The sequence below is a fragment of the Lichenostomus cassidix genome, chromosome 1Aa (genome assembly GCF_008360975.1).
Source record: "Lichenostomus cassidix isolate B80296 chromosome 1Aa, HeHo_3.0, whole genome shotgun sequence".
Lineage (NCBI taxonomy): Eukaryota > Metazoa > Chordata > Aves > Passeriformes > Meliphagidae > Lichenostomus > Lichenostomus cassidix.
The window spans coordinates 56,632,028-56,652,113 of NC_139480.1; the positions used below are offsets into that span (position 1 = coordinate 56,632,028).

General features: G+C 39.8%; 1 protein-coding gene across 4 annotated transcripts in view; it reads right to left on the reverse strand.

The window, feature by feature from the left end:
- PDE3A (phosphodiesterase 3A) overlaps positions 1–20,086 on the reverse strand; it is a 225,222-nt gene that overhangs the window by 144,095 nt on the left and 61,041 nt on the right. Inside the window, exon 1 of one of the 4 annotated variants that reach the window (XM_085049183.1) lies at positions 17,045–17,451. The exons of the other annotated variants lie outside the window; for them this stretch is intronic. The gene's annotated coding sequence lies outside the window, so the exon portion shown is untranslated. Of the gene's footprint in view, positions 1–17,044; positions 17,452–20,086 lie in introns of those variants that run through there. 4 annotated transcript variants of the gene reach the window in all.

Below are 20,086 nucleotides of genomic sequence, written 5' to 3' on the forward strand. Positions count from 1 at the left end.
TATTCTTTCTAAGCAATTTCACAATCTTCCTCCAATCCTGCAAAGTATAGTTTGAAAAATCTGCAAAAACAGCTATAAAAATATCAGCCCTTGCAGATACTCAAATAAAAGATCCATATCCTACAAATGTTTTTTAGGATACAAACTCCTTACTGCAAACAGTTCCTGACTTAATGGAGCAATGAGCTGCACATAAGTGCAAAAGTCTTTAAAATTTGGGATGCAAAGGGGTCCTAGCCATTAAGACCAACAGGATTAATTCCTTTCTGTATTAAAAGACAGGCAGCAAAGATCCACATTTTTTACTTAAGACCAAACAGAAGAGGCCATATTTTCTGCCAGGAATGTGGACACCATGGGAGAAGAGTACATATTATGTGCTGCAATGCTTTCCTGACAGACATACAGACTGTCTCATCAACCTCTAAAATCTCACATTTTCTTTGATAATCATCCCTCTCTACCTTAGGTCTTGTAAATGGGTTTTATAACTTCTCTTTTAAGAACAGAGGGAGCTTAAACCAAAATAGAACAATGTTTGTCATTGCTAAGTGGTGCAAGACACACAGAAATATAATTTATGGCAACTGAAAAGATGAACTGAATCAACACATACACACAGAGTGTATACGGAAAACACTCCAGTTTGGAGATATGGAAAAAATCATGCCAAAGGTTTAAGAAATAAAGGAAAACAACATACTTCTGTTCACATATATCGAAAATTTCTCCTGTGCCTTACTCATTTGCCAACAGAACAAATTGAAATTTGATTGCTAGAACCACACAGCAATAAAGAGCGCCCCAGTCAGAACCAGCATAAAACCACATATACAAACCAGTCATTTGCCAAAGGCTGCCTGAAACCAGGAGAAGGCTAAACCTTTTTATTTAGCAAAGAAGAAAAAGGAAAAGTTCTGATGTGGTTGTCAGAGTGGAGCATGTTTCACAGCCAGGCACAGAACTGCCTGTGAACAGGCTGGGCTCCTCACTGCAGCCCTGCACAGCTGCTGCCTCCAAGGGCAGAATGAGAACCCTGATGCCAAAGAAACATCCCAGCAAAATCCCTGTCAGGAAGAACAGGAAGGAGCAGCGCTGGGGAAAAGCTGCTCTGCCTTCTGCACCGCCTGGTTGCAGAATACACAAGAGTTACCAAGACGGATGGCTGCAAGTTCAGAAATTAAATTAACTCTTCAAAGTAGCAAGATGATATATCAACCATGTATAACAAAAGCATATTTACACAAGCTAATGAAAAAGTCAGTAACAGGGTAATGAGGATGTCAAAAAGCAGTGTAAGAGTCATGTAGCACAGTGCAGTTACCAAACCCCTACTATACAAAAAAACAAATTTAAAACAGCCAATCTAAACATTTCACCTTCTTTCAATTCAATGTTTAGCTTTGTCTCTGTCTTTACCATTCAATTGTTTGTATTTCTTAAGGACACCAGACATACAACATGGTGGTAGTTATACACTCCTGTATTTACAGATGTGGTGTCAATATTTTGTCTGTATTTAGTGTATGTACATATCAACAGAGTACTGAGGAATCAGTGTTGAGAGAGCCATTCTGTTCACTTCAATGAAGAACACTGTGGTAAAGCTTATATAAACAAACTAATTTTCTGCTTACTGGCATGAAAATTGATTTCTTTTAAATATCTGCCCTAAGATGAAAATTACTGCCGAAATACAAGAAAGCAGAATGACTTTAAAATGTACTTCAAAAAATCTAGTTGAATTTATCTCTCCCAAGTACCTTCTAGCCCTACAATAGAAATTTCTTACATACATTTCTTATTTCTTAGGTTTTCCCTAAGGTGAACTGTTACTCACAAACGTGCCTAGCTATCAGGCGTTGATTTAGAAGAAGTCCCATTGATCATAATAAAGGCATAAAATGAAGAACAGCATTTCTGTTAGATAACTGAATTTTAACCAGACTAGTAAGTCAAAAGATAAAACAACAAGGTATTGATGTCTACTTCCATAGAAAGAGCTTTTTTTAAATTTGTTTTAGTACAGAATTGCTAAAAATACCCTCACATGCCCAAAAGAATGTAAGATTGTAATGTGATTCTATTTTCCTCATATAACACTGGCTGTGACCTACAAACATGAGTATGTCACTTAATGGCTACAGATTTGGATCCTCAAAAAACCAGACCCACTCACTTATCCAAAAGTGTTCCTGTCCTATTTCCACACAATCATGTTTAAGAGCATAAACTACTTCTTGACATATTTTTTAATGGATTAGGAATATTTGCCATTCCTCAGGACAGGAAAAAAATAGAAAAAAACCACAAAGAAGACATAAAATATTGAAATTCAGTATTCAGAACCTACCAGAAAAATAGAACAGGTTCTAGCAGAAACCTGCATTTCTTGGCCTTTTTTTTTGTTATAACAATCACAAAGAACATTCCAGTTGATTTAGGATACACAAAATAGCAGAATTTGGGTTATTTCTTTAAGCTGTATCTTCCAGAGCAGAATAGAAAGTAAATCTGCTCATGACTAAGAAAACCTAGTAATGAATCAGAATGTGTAAACCATGTTCCAAAGAATTAAAATACTGAAATTAGGAATCAGGAAGTTCCTCTATATTTGGCCCTAGTTGCCAAAAGTGAGCTATTGAGTGTCATTGTTTTGAGCAAAATATTCAGTAATTCAAATCAACTAATTCTGTAACTATCTTGTGATAGATTTTTGTTCTTTTTCCTTAATACTGTATTCCATGATCAAATTTCTGTTATAAGAACAAACAAAGATTATAAATTTGAAACTAGTATCTTGAGAAGGCATGAAATAGGAAAATTCTATATGAACAAATAATTAATGGAACACTTCCCCGCCTTGAGATAATTCATGTTATTCCTTGGAACAAAGTATGGAAAAGAATCTGGGTGATAAGGATCAAAGCAAAAGAATATCTTTTTCTTCCATCATCTACAACAAAAATACCTCATTTCATTGCCATCAAGTCTGAGAAAGTCCTTGGAGTCAGAGAGGTGGCACATGGTTGTTTGGGCTTTTTCTGAATGCAGAAAAACAAAGCTGCTCTACTCAGGAGCTGACAAAGGGAGACTAAACTGTACATCCTGTTTTGTATCTGCCTTTTTCTTCAGGATTCAACCACATCTGGGTTACATTTCAGTATTCCAGAGGTTGGGAAGATTATAAAATAAAGTTTGTGGGTCCCACCTGGGACGGCAGGCAAAATTTTCTGCCGCAGTGAAAAGGAAGAGCACGCAGCACAACCTGAGGAACAGCCATTTAAATCCAGCCCTCGTTTAATTAGGAAGGTTATCTCTAAATTGTCATGGGGAAATAAAAACCACTTTCTTCCAGTCAGACAGCTGGTCCAGGAGCAGAGCTGCCTGGACACACAGACACAACTAGTTTGTTTCCTTATTCCATACGGTTCTCTCTGCAGACGCTGTGCCAGGAGCCCCAGGAGAGCTGAGGGACTGGCAGAAGTGGCTGACAAGGACCTCCCAGCTGCTTGCACTCACTGCTTTGGCTTGCAGAGCTCTCCCTGTCCCCACACTGTTCCCTGCGAGGGCACAGCTCTCCCCAGGAGCCTGGCCGAAGCTGGTGCTCCCTGGGAAGGGTCCAGCTGGCTGCAGCAGGAGCACAGCTTCCCAGCTTTTGCACCCTATTATAAATGCTCCGAACTAGCAGTGAGCTGGACCAACAAAAGTTCATCTTCCATTGGCCACCCACTTCTAAATCCAGCAGTGACATTGAGATGACTCGCCGGGCCCTGCTAAAATAGAAACAAACAGAAGTGTTTCCGGCAGCCACTGAGCCAAGTTCCAGTGCAGCAACTGAGTCAGGACATGGCAAAGTAGCCTTGAATTCATCAGCACTCAAGTGCTCTATTTAGGACGGGCAATAGGGAGACAAAACCCCATCTCATGTCGCAGTGTTTAACTCACACTGTCTCATGCACTTTCTTAGGGTCTCTCTTGACCTTCCAGATTTCTTTGGAAGCCCAAGATCAAATTTTTGCGAATCCCTAACAAATACCATGATTACAAGGGGTGTATACAAGAGGCAAATGGGAAAAAGACAAGAATACCAGGCTTGATTCATCAAGCTAGACCAGTAATTCTAACTATGCCTTTCCATGCTGTTCATGGTCCTGTTCTCATGCTGCTACTTTGATTTCAAACACTCCACAGAGCAGCATTTTTACCTTAATAGCCTGAAATTCCTGGTTCATAAAAAATTAAAATAATCACTCCAATTATGATGGGGGAAAAGCAGTAGGCATGAAACTCTAAACTTAAGCCTTTATGTACTGCTACTTCAACTAGAAAGCACTACCTACAGGATATAGGATTTTACATTTGTTGACAAACAAGGGACTTAAGCCAATGGAAGAAAAATTAATAGGATGAAATAAAAATGGAACTCTCTGAAGCCTAAGCATAAAATCTGCAGGTACTAATCCTCCTATTTACAGAGGTTTTCTGAATGCCCACAGTTTTGGTTAGAGAAACAGTGTGCAGCTCACAACACCCGAAGCTGGACCTGCAGTGTATTAAATTTAAGAATCATTAAAGTTAAGCGAGCCAGTTGTCATGAATGCTGAGCACCCACAGAACCCATCAGCTTCTCTGTAAGCCAGAGTGAGACAGACGGGGAGAGGGAAGAAGAAAGATGAAAACAGCAGTTAGTTCCTCAATAGTACCATGATGTGTATTTTCTTTCATGGAAAAAACCCCACTTGCTTAGGGAACTCCTAACCCTCAGATCAGTTCTCACTGCAGTCTGTCAGCTCTCCTTCCCACCTTGCCAACATACAACTCTTTGTAGAGCCACAAAGAAACTTTAAAGATGACCTCAATGAAAAATACATCATTGGAAGGATTTCAGGCTCATCTGAACTCCTAGGCATTACATAAAAACCAAGGCAGAAGCAAGTCTTAAATATAAAGGCCACAGGGGAAGTCAGTGGTCAGTCACTGAATGCTTTGATGCTGCCAGTGTATCAACAGGCAGAGCCTGCTGACATCCTCTAAGGATAAAATGGGCCCCAGTGAATACATCTGCCATTCTGTGGATATAGAAATCCAATTCAATTTCAGACTTGAGACAAAGATTAAGCCAATCAAGGGATAACAAAATAACCCATGAAAAACCCTCAATACCCCGTTTTCAGCAGGGTAAGTTCCTGACAGCTTACTATGCAACGGATTTAATAGCAGTGCAGGTATAAAATGGACAAAAATGGTCAGAAAACACTATTACTCCATCAACAGCTGAATTTTACAAGATAAAGTAACTATGAAACCACAGCCAGTTAAGCATCTTGAAAATTATATTTTCAGAAACTCGGTTTCTGGGTATTTTGTCTGACCACAACAAACAACTATGGGAACAAGGTAGCAAGTTATCTTCATTCAGGAAGGAGATATACCCATCTCTATCTTGTTACCAAAAAAGCTTCACATTTCTGTATAAATGCAATATCAGCTTCCAAGTCAATTCCACTTCCCTTCACTGCAGTACTTTAATCTGTGCAGCCTTCAAATGTATTTTCACCCTCCAAAATAAAGGGAAGTCATGCAGCTTCTCCATTGGCTGGAAAAGGAATTTGAACTTGGCTGAGTAATGAATAAATTCCTGTTTACAAGAAAAACTGGCTTGCTTGTATTGCAATGAGGTCACAATAATTTATAGATGAGTTAAGGTGAATCTCTGTTTAAGACACTCTCCAAACTGCACTGCATTTTTGTTAATGCAATCAAAGCATTAGGAAAGAGTATACTTGAACATCTGGAAAATGGATTCTGATTGTGAAATCTAGTTTGTAAGCAGAAAAAATCCCTCTTCTGGGAGAGAAAAGAAAATGGACAGCCAAAGCACTTCCAAAGGAGGAAGATGATGGCGTTTTGCTTGCCTTCAAACTCAGCACAGGTGAATGAAAACAGTTAAATAATCCATGCTTCCAGTGTACGTGGCAAGAAAAACACTGTCCCTGAGTGAAGGCCAGGCCACTTGTGCATTCCTGACAATGAGGGTCTTTCTAGATACAGAGAGATACATGCAAAGTTTGAGAATTAAAGTAAGTCCCCCAGTTGAACATGGCTACCCTTGGTGTTGGCACTCAAGAGGAAAAAGAGAACATCAGCAATCATTTCTACAAGACAGGAACTTCTGTTTCACAGGAGTGGCTGAATCTCCCAGGTGTTCCAACTCCAGCTGGCACTGTGCAGCTCCATCAACAAAATGTATGGCTCATCTTTTAACATTGCTAGAATTGCCTGCACCTGCAAACTCTCCAAAATGCATTCAAATCATCCCCTAATGTGAAAATTGCCCAGTCCTTCAAAGCTATCTGGAAAACATCTCATATTAGGCAGTAAGATCCAGACATCTACACTGGTCATATATTTGGAGGTGTGTATTAAACAAGGCAGTATCACATCACTGTAATACAAAGCCTGGGAGGTTTGGTATTAAATTGCCCATGTATTGCTGAAAGAACTAATATTAAAAACCACAGAGGTAAGATTAAAAAAATAAAGCATCCTGCAGCTTCAGAATCTCTGAAAGTGCCACCAGTCTTCAAGTCAAGACAAGTACAGTTAAAAAAAGGAACAAATTTGACGTCTATATTTAGTGAGGAAGATGGAAAGCCAAGGATCAGATAACTTTCCAATACACCAAAATGCATCTGCAGAAACTGGCTTCTCATATAAACCAACATGAATGCTTGGTTTGCAGGCACGAGGCTGTCCAAGTGAAGTAGCTGTAGCATCACAGGAAAAGGACAAAAAAAGGCATCAGCTTTTGGTATGAGAAAAATCACAGGAACTACCCAAGACAGACTGGCTTGTGGTTTCCTTTGGGTTAGCAGAAATCATAGGAGTACTTCGCTGATTGCCTTCGAGTAAGTATTTGCCAGCAAATTACCACAATGGTTTCCTCTTAAGAATAAAGTGTGTGCTCAGATTAGGATCCTACATCACTGAAATAGGGAAGTTCTGTCATTGATTTTCATGGCTGTTAGAAAAAAATACAAACCAAATCCTTTGTAGCTGACCTCTTTTGGAGCGAAAACTCACCAGAAGCTAAAAGGCAGAGGGCTTTGCAGCACCCAGTTGAAGGAAGTGCACTGTGGTAGCTTTTGGCAAATGCTATCATTATAAACATGGAACAGGACTTTTTTTTTTCCCTCTAGACCCTGGGAGGGTAGAAAAAAGCATGGATGTTTCTCTGTGTGTACATATATTAGTCTTTGTACGTCATTACAATGTTTGTGTGTCAGGACCTTGCTTTAGAACAGCTGCTTGCTTACTTAGGGTAATGTATATTCCCATTGATTTCCTGCTAAAAAAGGAAACAAGACACACACAACTTTTCTTTCTTTTCTCTGCTTGTTGCCCAAAATGGCACAGATTTAAAAGGAGACCTGCAGAAGTTTTCAGCTGACAAATGAGAGGCAAGAAAAGAAAGAGGATGCTACCTAATACATATATAACAAAGCAGTAACTGTCTTTTGATGTGTTATATCTGGCCAGGTTTTTTCCCAAGTACATCTGCTTAGAAACCACAATTAAATTACTTCACTCTGCAGCTAGCATGGGGGTGGTGGTAAAAAGAAAAAAAAAACAACTACTAAAAATGCTGATAGCTAAAAATGTCTTCTTTGGGAAAGTGGGAGTCAACTTTTTAAAAAAGATTACAAGGGTACAAGTATCTACCAAGTTATAAATCACTTTTCAAGTATACTGTGGCACAGGAAAATTTGTGAAGAAAATAGTGTCTAGATTATGCACTAAAGGGGCACCACATTACCCAAAACTACACTTGTCATGCAAAACTGAGGCCTTTGAAATCTCAGCACCACTTCAATCTCCATTCGGCAAGACTTCCTGGACTAACACTTCTTTACCTTCCTTAAAGAAGTGGATGAGGTGATTTAGTAAAATTTCCAGCTTTTAGTCTTGGATCATAGACTTTTGCATCACTGTCCTTTGTACTTAAGGTTTGACATACACGTAGTGCTCCCACCCTATTCAGGCATCTCTGGTTTTCCTATACAAAAGCATTACAGAATAATTTTGATTGGCAGGAACCCCCAGAGGTCATCCAGTCCAACACCCTGCTCTAAGAAGAACCAGATGGCAATGGGAAATAAGGGAAAAAGCATTCTTACCGAAACAACTTCTTTACAAAGCCCTCACAAAAAGAGGCCTTGGAGTGATTTAATCTCTCATTTGGAGAAATGCCAACAACCTGCTAGAAACTGGACTATTTCTGCTGGATATGGAGATATGGATATGGACAGGAAGGGTCAGACACCCACAGATCTCTTTCTCTGGGCAGAGAGGAGACCCACTAGGATGCAACTATTAGGTGCCCATCAGCCATCCCAGTTCTCAGCTACCAAAAAATCCCATCAACTACAGTGGAGTCATATGAGCATATTTGTGTTCTGAGTGTATAAAATAAAAGCTAATATCAAGATTTCCTCATGAAATTCACTTTGAAGACAACTCCACCATATACTCATTGGTCTTGTGTAATATCTACCACACCCTTCAATAAAACTTCCCAAAAACAACCACAGGACAAATAAAATTAAACAGCCCCTTCAAACTCACCATCATCTATCTGTGAGTCACTCCAAAGAGTGAGCATATTTTTACTGAAATCAGGATATTTTACAATTCTGAATCAACTATATATTTTCATTATTTTGTACCCTGCTGCCATCCTGCAATGAGGCACTGCATTTCAGATGCAAAAAATCCTGTGTTCTTGAGCATTGTCACAGTGTTTAATAAAAAAGTGTGTGTGGGAAAGCTTTGTGACCTAGAAAGGAGATGTACTGTATGAATGATGCACCAAGCCCAGAGAGTAAGACGTCATTATTCTATTTATATCTATAGGCAGAGGAAAAATGGGTCCAGTAAAAAGATGAAATACTTCACGTACTGCAGGAATTTTTATTTACATGAACAGATTTAAAAAAAATCCAAAAAGACCAGAAAAACCCAGCACCCAAACATGAAGACTAGCAACCTTGTGGTACAAAGAATAAATAATCAAATTTATGATGATCAAATCTTATAGTCTTGGCCAATTTGTTCTCTTGTGCATTAAGTTTGCCACATCTCCAATTGTCCGACATGAAGTAAAAACATTTCAAATCTGTGGTTTACAAGTAGGCTAATAAAACCCATTTAAAAATTGTGTTCAACTGTTTCTAGCAATCTCACCAGATACTTGGAGTTACAGTGACTTTTTATCAGCTTTTCTTCCAGAAACACCTATTCCCTCTCCTCTCCTGTGGCTGCACACTGGAATGGGCATGTGAGCCAGAGGCAGAGGTGTCAGACCAAACCACCACCTGGGCAGGAATGGCTGTCAGAGTTTGCAGAACACAAGGCAGATTTCACAACTGGGATTTTATTTCAATTCAGATTAGATAAAGTGTAAGAAGGAAGAAAAGGATAACCCATCATTCCCAGAAAATCATGGTGCAGGACAGTTTGGGTGTGCACAGATCCTGCTGTAATCTCTCAGGTGCTTTTCCTGTTATGTTCCCCTGGTGGTGTCTAATCATCAAACTGCATCAACACTGACTAAAGGAAAAGCTCCCTGAATTTATTACATGACATCACTGGAGTTCATTTGTAAGAAGCAACTGTCTTCATAACAAGGATCTCTCTCTCTCTCTCATCCCTGCTCTTTATTCAAGCCTTAATTCACACATGTAAAAATCGTAGTGAACTGCCTCTCCCATTTTCATAACATTCTGAAAAATCACTGGCGAGCACAGGAGAGCCCAGGGACCCACTCAAACACATTTAACCTACATACAAAGAGCTAGGGGAGCTATTTCAGCCCTGCCTTCCAAAAAAGAAAAAAAAAAGAGAAAAAACCACATGCAAAATCAATTACCAGTTCTGACTTTTTGAGCCTCTGGATCTAACAGATGTGGCTCACAGACTCCCTCATATCACATGTTGATATGTCAGCTCTTGTATGTATTTCAGTCATGGAAAAAACAAAACCTTTGACAGCCATTTCAGTTGTCATCAAAACAACCGGAACCTTGTCTGCTTCCATTCTGCATTTCCTTCTTTGTATTCACCACAGACTCACAGCATGCTCTGGAAGATACACCCTCAGACTACCTTCTCTGGGGAATTTCTGATGCACAGTAAAATGAGAAGCTGCAGTAGTTTTTAGAAGGAAGTTTTCTGACAGACACCTGCAACGCATTCCCCCGTATTACCCTCCTAAGCAAGAGCAGCAGGTTCTCTTGGCAGGCTAAAGCTGACATGTAGTGAGCAGGTCTAAGCTCTGGAAAGAAGGGATCTGCCAGTATCCTACTGAAATAGAACTAACCACTCAGAAAGGAGTACCTCTCACAGTGTAGAGGCTCTACCAGAGAAGGGACACAACTTCCTAGTGTTTCACTATAATGAAAATGCCAGACAACAGCCCTATTTTACCCTTTATAGCAACCATCAATAGACAGTCATAACGCTTGCAAAGACTCTGTAGCTTCAAATGCAAGCAGGTAATAGCTCATAGAATCACAGAAATGGAACTCAGGAGGACATCATGTCCAACTTCCCAATATTTAGTTGCAATAAACACCAGACCAATTTTACGGCAGCTGATTCTAATCTTAAATACATTCATGTATCCAACATCAACTCCCTACAACCAAATGATGGAACACAAGCCTGTCCTAAGGAGTTAAACACCCAACTTCATAAGCTTCCAATGGCAACAAAATCTGCTCTTCATTGATTTTTCTCACCTTTGATTTGCCTGCATTTTTGAGTGGAAACTATTGTGTGCCTCGCGTGCCAGCAGAATCCCAGCCGGAGGCTGCCAGCTCTGCACCCAGCCACGTGTTGTGTTTGGCATGTTGGAAAATGTTTGGGACAGTCAGACCTAGGAGTGCCAACTCATGGCTGTGGAAAAATACCAAATGGTTATTGAGGAGAAAGCTTGGATAAATCACCAATTGTTCACGAAGTGTTTTAGTCTTGTCTCCCCTTTTTCATTGAGTGTTTCTGTCTTCTCTTACAAAACTGCAGTTTTAGAGTTAGGACACTTTGTACTTTCCCCCCATATTACTAATTACTGTCACCAAGCCATGAAAAACTACCCCACACTAAGTAATTTTTCCTTCTTTTACATCCTTTAATTCCTTGGTTGGCTAAAGTCTTTTATTGAAAAAAAGATTTAGTTGTTATATCTGGTTTATATGCGCACAAAACCAAACCAGACATCATGCTGTTTATGACAGGTTTCCTTTACTCAAGCAACGAAATTAGCAAGTCCAGCTTTTTTTTTTTTTTTTCAATTCATCAGGTTTCAAAGCCAAACAACTTCTTTTACTGAGAAGCAGCTTAGGACTACATGTAAACAGCAGCGTGAAAATAGGTCAGATTTTGACAAGTCTCTGAGCTACCTCACAGAAAGTCTGTGAGGAAATTGGAGATTTTCTGGGAAACTTACCCACATCATGTTTCCATTACTGAACAAATAATAAAATTATGAAAACAGGAAGGAGGTTTTTCACTGTAGCCTACTGTATTTGCTTCTTTGTCTCCCAATAAATTTCCAATGCTCTGGATACTTCTCAGTCCAATTATTTCTAGAATAAGAAACCCCAAAATCAAAAGAATAAGAAACCCCAAAATAAAAAAAAGTTTTATTTTTCTTAGTTTATATGCACAGTATCACAATACATAAAATCCAACAGACAAGTCACCATGAAAGTCTAAGTTGTTTGGTTTGGTTTTTTTTCAACAAGCCAACTAATACCGATTATGGCAAAATCATTTCTTTTTCAAGGAAGCATAAGAGGCAAAATCTAAATGTTCAACCTCTTGTGTTTTTAAACTCAGAAATCAAATATAGACAAATATGAGGTCACAAATTACAGGAATGCTTTTAAGAAAGCATCTGGGAATGAGTAACTTTGGTACAAACTGAGGACATGGGAAGATCCCCTGACCTACCAGAAGGACAAGTTAGAAAACATCTGGCTCGACTTCACCCTCTGTGGAATTCCACAGGAGCACAACCAGAAATGAGTCCCCTGTCTGCAACAACCAAACTGTTTCACCACTTCCAGGACTCATTCATTCAAGTGGAAATATGAAAACAAAGCAGGAAGTCCTTTTAGAATCTGCAAAACAGAGGGCAGGCCAATGTCAGAAAGGTAAATAGAGCCATGACCTGACGTGGGGCTTGAAATTTCTCCTCCATGGGCTCTACCCAAGAAGAGCCACGTCCCACAAATCCATGCAAACAGGTGCTCAAATGCCAGCAAGGAAACAAACCTCACTGAAATCACTGCAGGCCTTCCTTTTTACTGCTGGGCTCAACACTTCAACACAGTTAAGAGCTCTTAAGAGCTGGTCTGGTTTAAGGCCAAAGTATCCAATGTTTTACTCAATAAGTCCATAAAAAGGATTATCAACCGCCTATTTAAAACTCTTTTGCAGTGTTTCCATGCCTCTGACTGCTCACCTATTTGTGTCAAAGATAACCTGTTTTACAATATATGCAAGTTAATGATTCTCACTGGCGTACAAGGTGTACCCCACGAGCTTGGCAGAGAGAAAGACCTGCTGTGCCCCATAAAGCTTGCCATCAAAGCAGTCAAATTAACAACGAAAATAAAAAGGAAATAAGGGAACTACGGAAAGGGAAGCTAGCAATTTTTTGATCCCCCCCTTAACACAAAACTTAAATACCTCAACGGAAATATAAGGAGAATCTGTTTTCATTTTTTTGTACTGGCAATATTTACAAAATCCAGAATAAAAGCAAGGCCCGAACCACAGTATTCCAAGCAAACTTCATTAGAGCAGATTAGGAATGGAAACTGTCAGCTGAACACTGATTTCCAGAAGCACAGCACTTGTACACTTTTGTATGACCTTCACAGACACTGCCATAGGCTCTACACCTTCAAAAATTCAAACAGCGCCTAAAGACAGAAATGGCAGTGTTCACACTTCTTTTGTGGTGATTTTGTAATGGGAGACCTTTAATTTAATTCATATTTTTAGGCTTCCCTCACATTTTAGAACCTTGCAGATTGAATGAAGCAGGATGCAATATGATTTTAAACCCTCAATTTCTTGACTTGCTGCCATTTGAAATGAGGCATCTTCCATTTTGTATAGAATGAACGCAAACCAGTCTCATGAATATCTACTCCATTTTTTGAATAGCCACCAATGAAACTCAGGTGTGCATCTTGGTCCTGAAATGCAACCTGAGATCAAGCTGAAAATTTCTTATTTCATTTAACTTTCAGTGCTTGCAAGCCTATAACAAGTTTTACAGTAGCTGAAGTTCTCTCTCAAAAATACCCATCAGTGGTCATCTCAGAACTCCATCAAGATTTTCCCTTACTCTTGGAGGAGGAAATAAAACAAATCAAACCAAATCCACTAGTTTGCCCTGTGAGTGACATGTGGGAAGCGAGCTTGAAACTCACAAACCCTGAAGAATTTATTTTTCTTTTAAATAGGTGCATTTATTTATATCAAATCATAGAATCATAGAATACTCTATGTAGGAAGGGATCAATAAGAATCACTGAATTCCAGCTCCTGGCCCTGCACAGGATGCCCCTAGAACCCCATCATGTGCCTGAGTTGTCCAAATGCATCTTGAGCTCTGTCAGGCTTGGTACTGTGACCATTGTCTGGGGAGTATTCAGTGCCTCAGCACCCCCTGGGTGAAAAACATTCTCCCAGTAACTTCAGAACATTTATCACCACGATTTTCAAATTCCTCTCTGAGCTCTAAGTTGTGTCATTGGCCTAGAGTTTCTTGGCTTTTAATACTGTAGTTCTGTAGATTTGAGTTCTGATACATGAAGGTTGCATATGATTACTCGTGCATAAAAGTGAAATTAATCCAGGCTGCTCCAATTAGAAGCTGTAACTCCAGTAGAGGGAGAAGTTATTAAGTCCCAGTTTCAAGGGCATCCCTTTGAGGAATTTCCATAAACTTTAACTACGGGGGCAATAAACACAGAGTGACAGCTCACATTAACTGAAATAATAAAACAGTGAGGTCATTTCTCTATAATGCTTATCAAAATTTTATCTCAAGTAAATGATTTATAGTACCAGATAGTACCCATCAGGGCTACTCCTCTTTCTGCATCGACATTTTCTTAAGGGCAGATACCTTTCAAAAAGAGGAAGAGACAATCTTCCTTCAATTTGTCAGTTGGCAGTCTCCAACAGAAATGATAAGATAATGTTGCAAACAGACACCGACGGCTTGTTTCCACTCTCAGAGGATCAATGCACATGTGTGTCTACATGCAATGAACATTTTTTTACCTTCTCCACTGGTCTGGCTATACAGAGATCAGAAGCCACAACCTGCTCTCCTGTCCTGCACACCTCTGGCACTAGTACAGGCTCTTCAAGAATTGTTTCATTCAACCCAGAGATGGTGTCCTTCCAGGCAGCAAAGGGAAATCAAGCACAAGCAGTCAGTAAAGTACTTCAAAAACGGAATCCTGGATTTGGAAAAACCCTAAGGTACTTGTCTTGACACTGAAATGAGCTGGGCCGCTGACTTCAACCACAACACTGAACTGCATTTCCTCAATTTGTGCAACGCTCAAAACTCCAGATTATTTTGACAGGAGCGCTGGGTGACCCAGGAATGCTCATCCTCAGCAGTAGTTACGTAAATTTACCAGGCATTAATCTTTCCTTGTCTACGATGAAGCCTGTCATATGATACTGCCACCAAAGCTACTTCTCCAAAGTAAACTCTGTTGCTTGCACAAGCTAACAGCTTAGCCTGTTTTTTTACATTTTCCTTTAACAACTGCTTCATCTAAAATTCTATAGGCAAAGAAAAAAAATACGAAGAAAACCAACAAAACCCCAAACCTTGCACTGCACTTCCTTATCTTCTTCTCTCCTGCCCACTGCACTTTACCATGAGGAAGAAGGAGAGCTCTATTTCAAATCAGGGAGAGAGGAACAGAAAGGTTTGGAGATACACCCACATCCTGCAGATAGTCATTGCAGTAACAGTGTGAGAACCTGGATGTGAATATTAAACCATTCACTAATTAAAACATTCAAATGCCCACACGTTTTTTTCCTTCTGATGTTCTTCATTATTGACACTATATGTGAAGCTGCATTTAGCAGCCCTTGTGGGTGGGTATAGGTCATTCTCTGCTTCTGTATATTCTGTTTTCCCCAAGAGAGGCTTATGCAATATCCTGATGTTCAAACAATAATGGAGTCATGGAAAAATGTGCTCTTGCATGAAAACTTTAGGAGGGGGATGGGAAGAGATGGAGAGCTGTCCCATCATCCTCAAAAGTTTCAATTTAAACCAGCTGTACAATAAATAACATCCTGCACTTTGCCACAAAGACACTGCAAGGATACTGTCTGAAAACAAATATTTCTAGGTCAAGTGTGGATATCCACTACAATGATAACACTGCCAGTACTTCCTGCAAGCTCAGCAGCAGCCACATGGGATTCTGCACAATTCACCATTTTCCAGTGCTGTCCCACTTCAGAACCAGGAGCTGGCTTTCTGTCTCTCACCATTACATTTCAGCCTGCACAAGTACTTCTCTCAATGCTGAGAGAAACCTGGGGAAACCTGACTGCCACCTCTTATCCTGTGCCAGCAGGAAAGCCTAAGCCTGACTCCATGGCCATGGTACACCTGCATCCCTGGCCCACACAGATGTTCCCACGTGAAATTCAGCATGTGGTCATCTCAGGCTTTTCCCTTTAGCTGTGAAATGGAGGGAACTGAACTGAGTCTCTTCCTCTTTCCTTCACCCACCCATCGTTTTGAAAAACTTGTAGGAAATGAGCTCCCTTCACCTTTCTAGATCCTGTGAGAAATTTGTCTCTAGCAGGCCCAAAGTCTTAGAGGACATGGCAAAACATAAATTTACACAAGGAAAAAAAAAATGGAATTTTTGTGACTGGAAGAAACTCAGCTAAAAACAAATACTTCATGATCCTTCACCACAAATTGAATGCTTTCTGCCATATAAAGACACCCATGAACACAACTCACCAGCAAGACACCACGATGCACCCAAATTATGCAGAACTTGTATCTATTTTCAAATCATTGAAATAGTAAAAGGTCAGTACCACACATTTCTATTTTATTATATAATGCAAAGCATGGTTTGAGTTCTTTACTTCTGCATGGAACCACTTAAAGTATGATGAGCTGTCATAGACTTAACCCGAAGCTTTTGGGATTTCATATTTTCCCCTAGAAGTTTTGATGCCTACTGAAAGGTAACAATGGGAAATACCTGTTTTCATTTTAAAGTTTCCAGTGACAATAACTTAGGAAAAGCTTGAGAAATGTACCAGAAAAAAACCAAACAAACAAACACACAACAAAACAAAACAAAACAAACCACAAACAAAACCAAAACTCACTCACAAGACAAGTAAAACCAATCTACACACAAGAGTTTGATATTAACAGGTATATAGACTCTAACAGAAAGGTTTTTTCTCTCTTTTTATAACTTGGAGATGACATGGCTCATTCAGGCAGTTGTCACAATGACTCACATTTGGCTGAAAGAGTGGAGCTGTATTTCTTTGCTATAAAATTTTTGGTGTTTGTTTTGAAATTTGCTGTCCAATTTTTTCCTAAGGCAGGTGGCAAACACGCCTGATGGAACAGTCACACAAAATATACATTGTATATCCAACCTGAATCTGTCTGTCAAGTCTTTGGGGCTTCAACATCTTTACCTATGGCAAACCCACTTATTCTCCTCAAAATCCATTGCTTACCATTGCAGGGTTTTATAAGACACTTACACAGAGCATCAATGCCAAAGACGAGTCATTCTGGCCCAGATCAAATATTTTCTAGCTCCTGTGGTGGCAGGATGATGCTCTGCTAGAAGATATCAGGAGTGGATGACCTCTAATGACCCCCAATAGCTGTGCAAGCCCTGCACCTCAGAGGCCACGTTCCCTCTGGGCTTCTTACCTTGATCCACAAAAGCACGGCAAATTGTTGCTGATCCAGGCAGCTCAGCTGTTCAAGACATCACACTGAAGAAATGTAGCATTAAATTACTTTTCCATGCACAGTTTATAGCTGCTGGTAGTCCATGCTGGGCTGGAAAAAAATGGGGGGGATTGTTCCTTATGAGCTTTGTGCAGACAGCGTGTGTGAGTGTTAGACAAACACCATTCAGGCTATGGCAAGAGAGCAAGGATGTTGAAATGAAACATCACTTCTTACCTGCTGTCTCATGCCCTGTGGCCAGAGAACTTCAACATATAGTCAGTCTCTATCTAAACTGAGGGGGTTTTCAACCCATTGCTTGCTATTTTTATCTTATGGAATATTACAGGAGGAAAAAAAAGATCCTCTTCCCCTTCAGACGAAAAGTCTGTACTGATTTATCATCTTACCTTCCTTTGAAATCCAGCATTTAGATGATTTTCTAAAAGGAGCAGGGCACTAGACACTCTTCAATGATCCTGCTACACAAGTCAGATGTCTTTTTATGTTTACATTTTTTTTTTTAAAAAGCCTCTGTAAGTAGGAAGCACAACCAATACCAGCTACAAAACTTGTCAGCACTAAGATGAAAATGATCTCCACAGAGCAGGGTTTTCAGTAACCTCACAAATGTCAACCTCTGCCCTCTTGCTCAGCTTCCATCCTCCAAAGCCACCATCAGTATTCTCTGCAACTTCTGACTCCATTGATTTTCCAACCATCAGGCTCTCTCAGCATTATCATAATGACAATAGCTATTGGAGATTTTCCTGCTAATTCATTAATAATCATAACCCATCAGTTGTTAAGATGATTAGAAACAGCAAATTTACAGAAAGTCCTTCATTTGTTTTTAGCAATTATCTCAGCATCCCAGCCAGCCAGCGAAGTCCTGAGATCTGATTCCTTCAGTGCAATGAGATCCAGGAACCTTCAGATTCCTTTCTGAAAAAATTCAGCGTGCTGGCACTTACAGCCCCTGCCAGGGGTTTGGCATGATTATTTAGAATAAACCAGAGCTACCTCTGGGCAATCTCCAAGGCTTTGTCCCTGCCTTAGCCCAGCCCTTCCTGGCCTCTCCAGCCACAGGTCCCTGCACACACACCTCTCCAGTGGTTTTCCCCTTTTGTCAGTTTTTCTCATTGGAGGGTAATTTTCTTCCAGTGAGGCCATTAAAACATTAGAATTGACTTAGCCTGATGAAATCCTGATGGCAAAATGGACCAGGTTTGCTGGCAAAGCATGAAGATATACAGACAGAAAAATAATCAGAGTAAAAATGGTGCTTTTCATTCCTGCCTGATAAATTTTGCAAATCAACATATCAAATGTTCAGCATAGAAAACATCTGCACACAACCAGGAGCAGGAACACACCTGGTTTTTTGTGGAGTTTACCTTATTGCATTGCAACAGCTCACATATAGGACAGAAATCACTTCAGGACTGGGTATAACAAATAATACTTTGAACCAAAATAAAACCACAATAAGAAGTTAATCTGACAAGGTTAGCATTCTCCCCACCTTTTTCTTCTCTTTTTTTCCCCATGGAATCTCCCCACGTTTTTCCTCATTTATGCTTATAAACCTCACCTTTAAAAACATTATGAGTGTATTTTTTATCTCCTCCCTTGCTGAAACTGAAGCCTGCGGGGAAGTGGAAAGAAGTGATGGTTATTAATTCACTGCCCACACACAGAAGGATCAATCATCACCTTTGGATAAGCAGACACATTAGAGAGAGAGTGAGGGACTCTGTGTGTGTGTGTGTGTGTGTGTGTGTGTGTGTGTGTGTGTGTGTGTGTGTGTGTGTGTGTTTATGAACACACACACACATATATGGTAACAACTGGTTTTTCACTTTTAAAACTATTTGCTTTGAGACTGGAACATTCTGATCCTGGCAAAATGACGCAACTTATTAGTGGCAAGAAGTGACTCAGTGCTTTGCACTATTTTAGAAAGCCAGAAGAGAGGACTGCTAACTCTGCTACTTCCAATTCGCACACACTTCCAAATTCAAACTTTATTATGGAAAAAAGGGAAAAAAAAACAATGTACAATGGAAAAACCCTTCAAAATAAACTCATAAGAAAGTACAAAGAACACTACGGAGCTTTCAACTTGTTTATCTTAAAAATACCAGGAACGAGAAAACGTATGTACCTGACCAACTATTTATTCTAATCAGTTCTGCTTTTAAAAACAAATCGCGAAACATCAAAAAGAAAAGTTTACAAAAAGTCTCCAGGGTTTCTCCATCCACAGCTCTTTTAATAAGCCAGAAGAAGACCAGTTTAACCTAACTGTACATCCATGGTTCATAGAAACAGCCGTTTCCCTCAGCTATTTTATCTGAGCACCAGCAAGAGCGAAAAGGTATCCTCAGAGGCCTCTCCTCCAGGAAGCAGTTGTGTCTGAAAACTGTGCTGCAACACTGGCAGAGCACACCCTGCATGAGGGCACAAAGATCATCCCGAAAGCTACTCTAGATTTGCAAAAACAAAGACGGTAAGCTTTGCCCAGGCTTCAGTTCGCTTTATTGCTAATCCTATTTCTCCATACCCATAAAAGAGCAACACTTCTGTCTGGTTAAACAAATCTTCAGAGGAAGCATTTTACTTATTTTATGCATGTATGAAAAATACAGATAAATTTATATATGAACGCTGTTGGGTACAGTGGATACAGCATTGTAGAGAGCTACAAGACCCAGGTTCCATTTTGAGCAACAACATGTGCATACACCAAAGTGTAATTTATTTCCCCTCTCAGTTTGCTTATCCCCAAAGTGGAACTCTCATACCTTGAAAATAAGGCTTGAAAAAATGTTCAGAAAGCACTTTTCCGGATCTGACACTCCAGCTGTGCCAGCCAAGCCTTCTAATACAGCTCCTAGGCACTAGAAGGTGGTTTTGATAACACAGTTTGTAACTGGTTTGTGAAGTGAAACAGGCTATGTTAAATACAAACAATAACAACTAGGCAAAAATAGAGGATTGCAAAAAGTTAATTAAGAA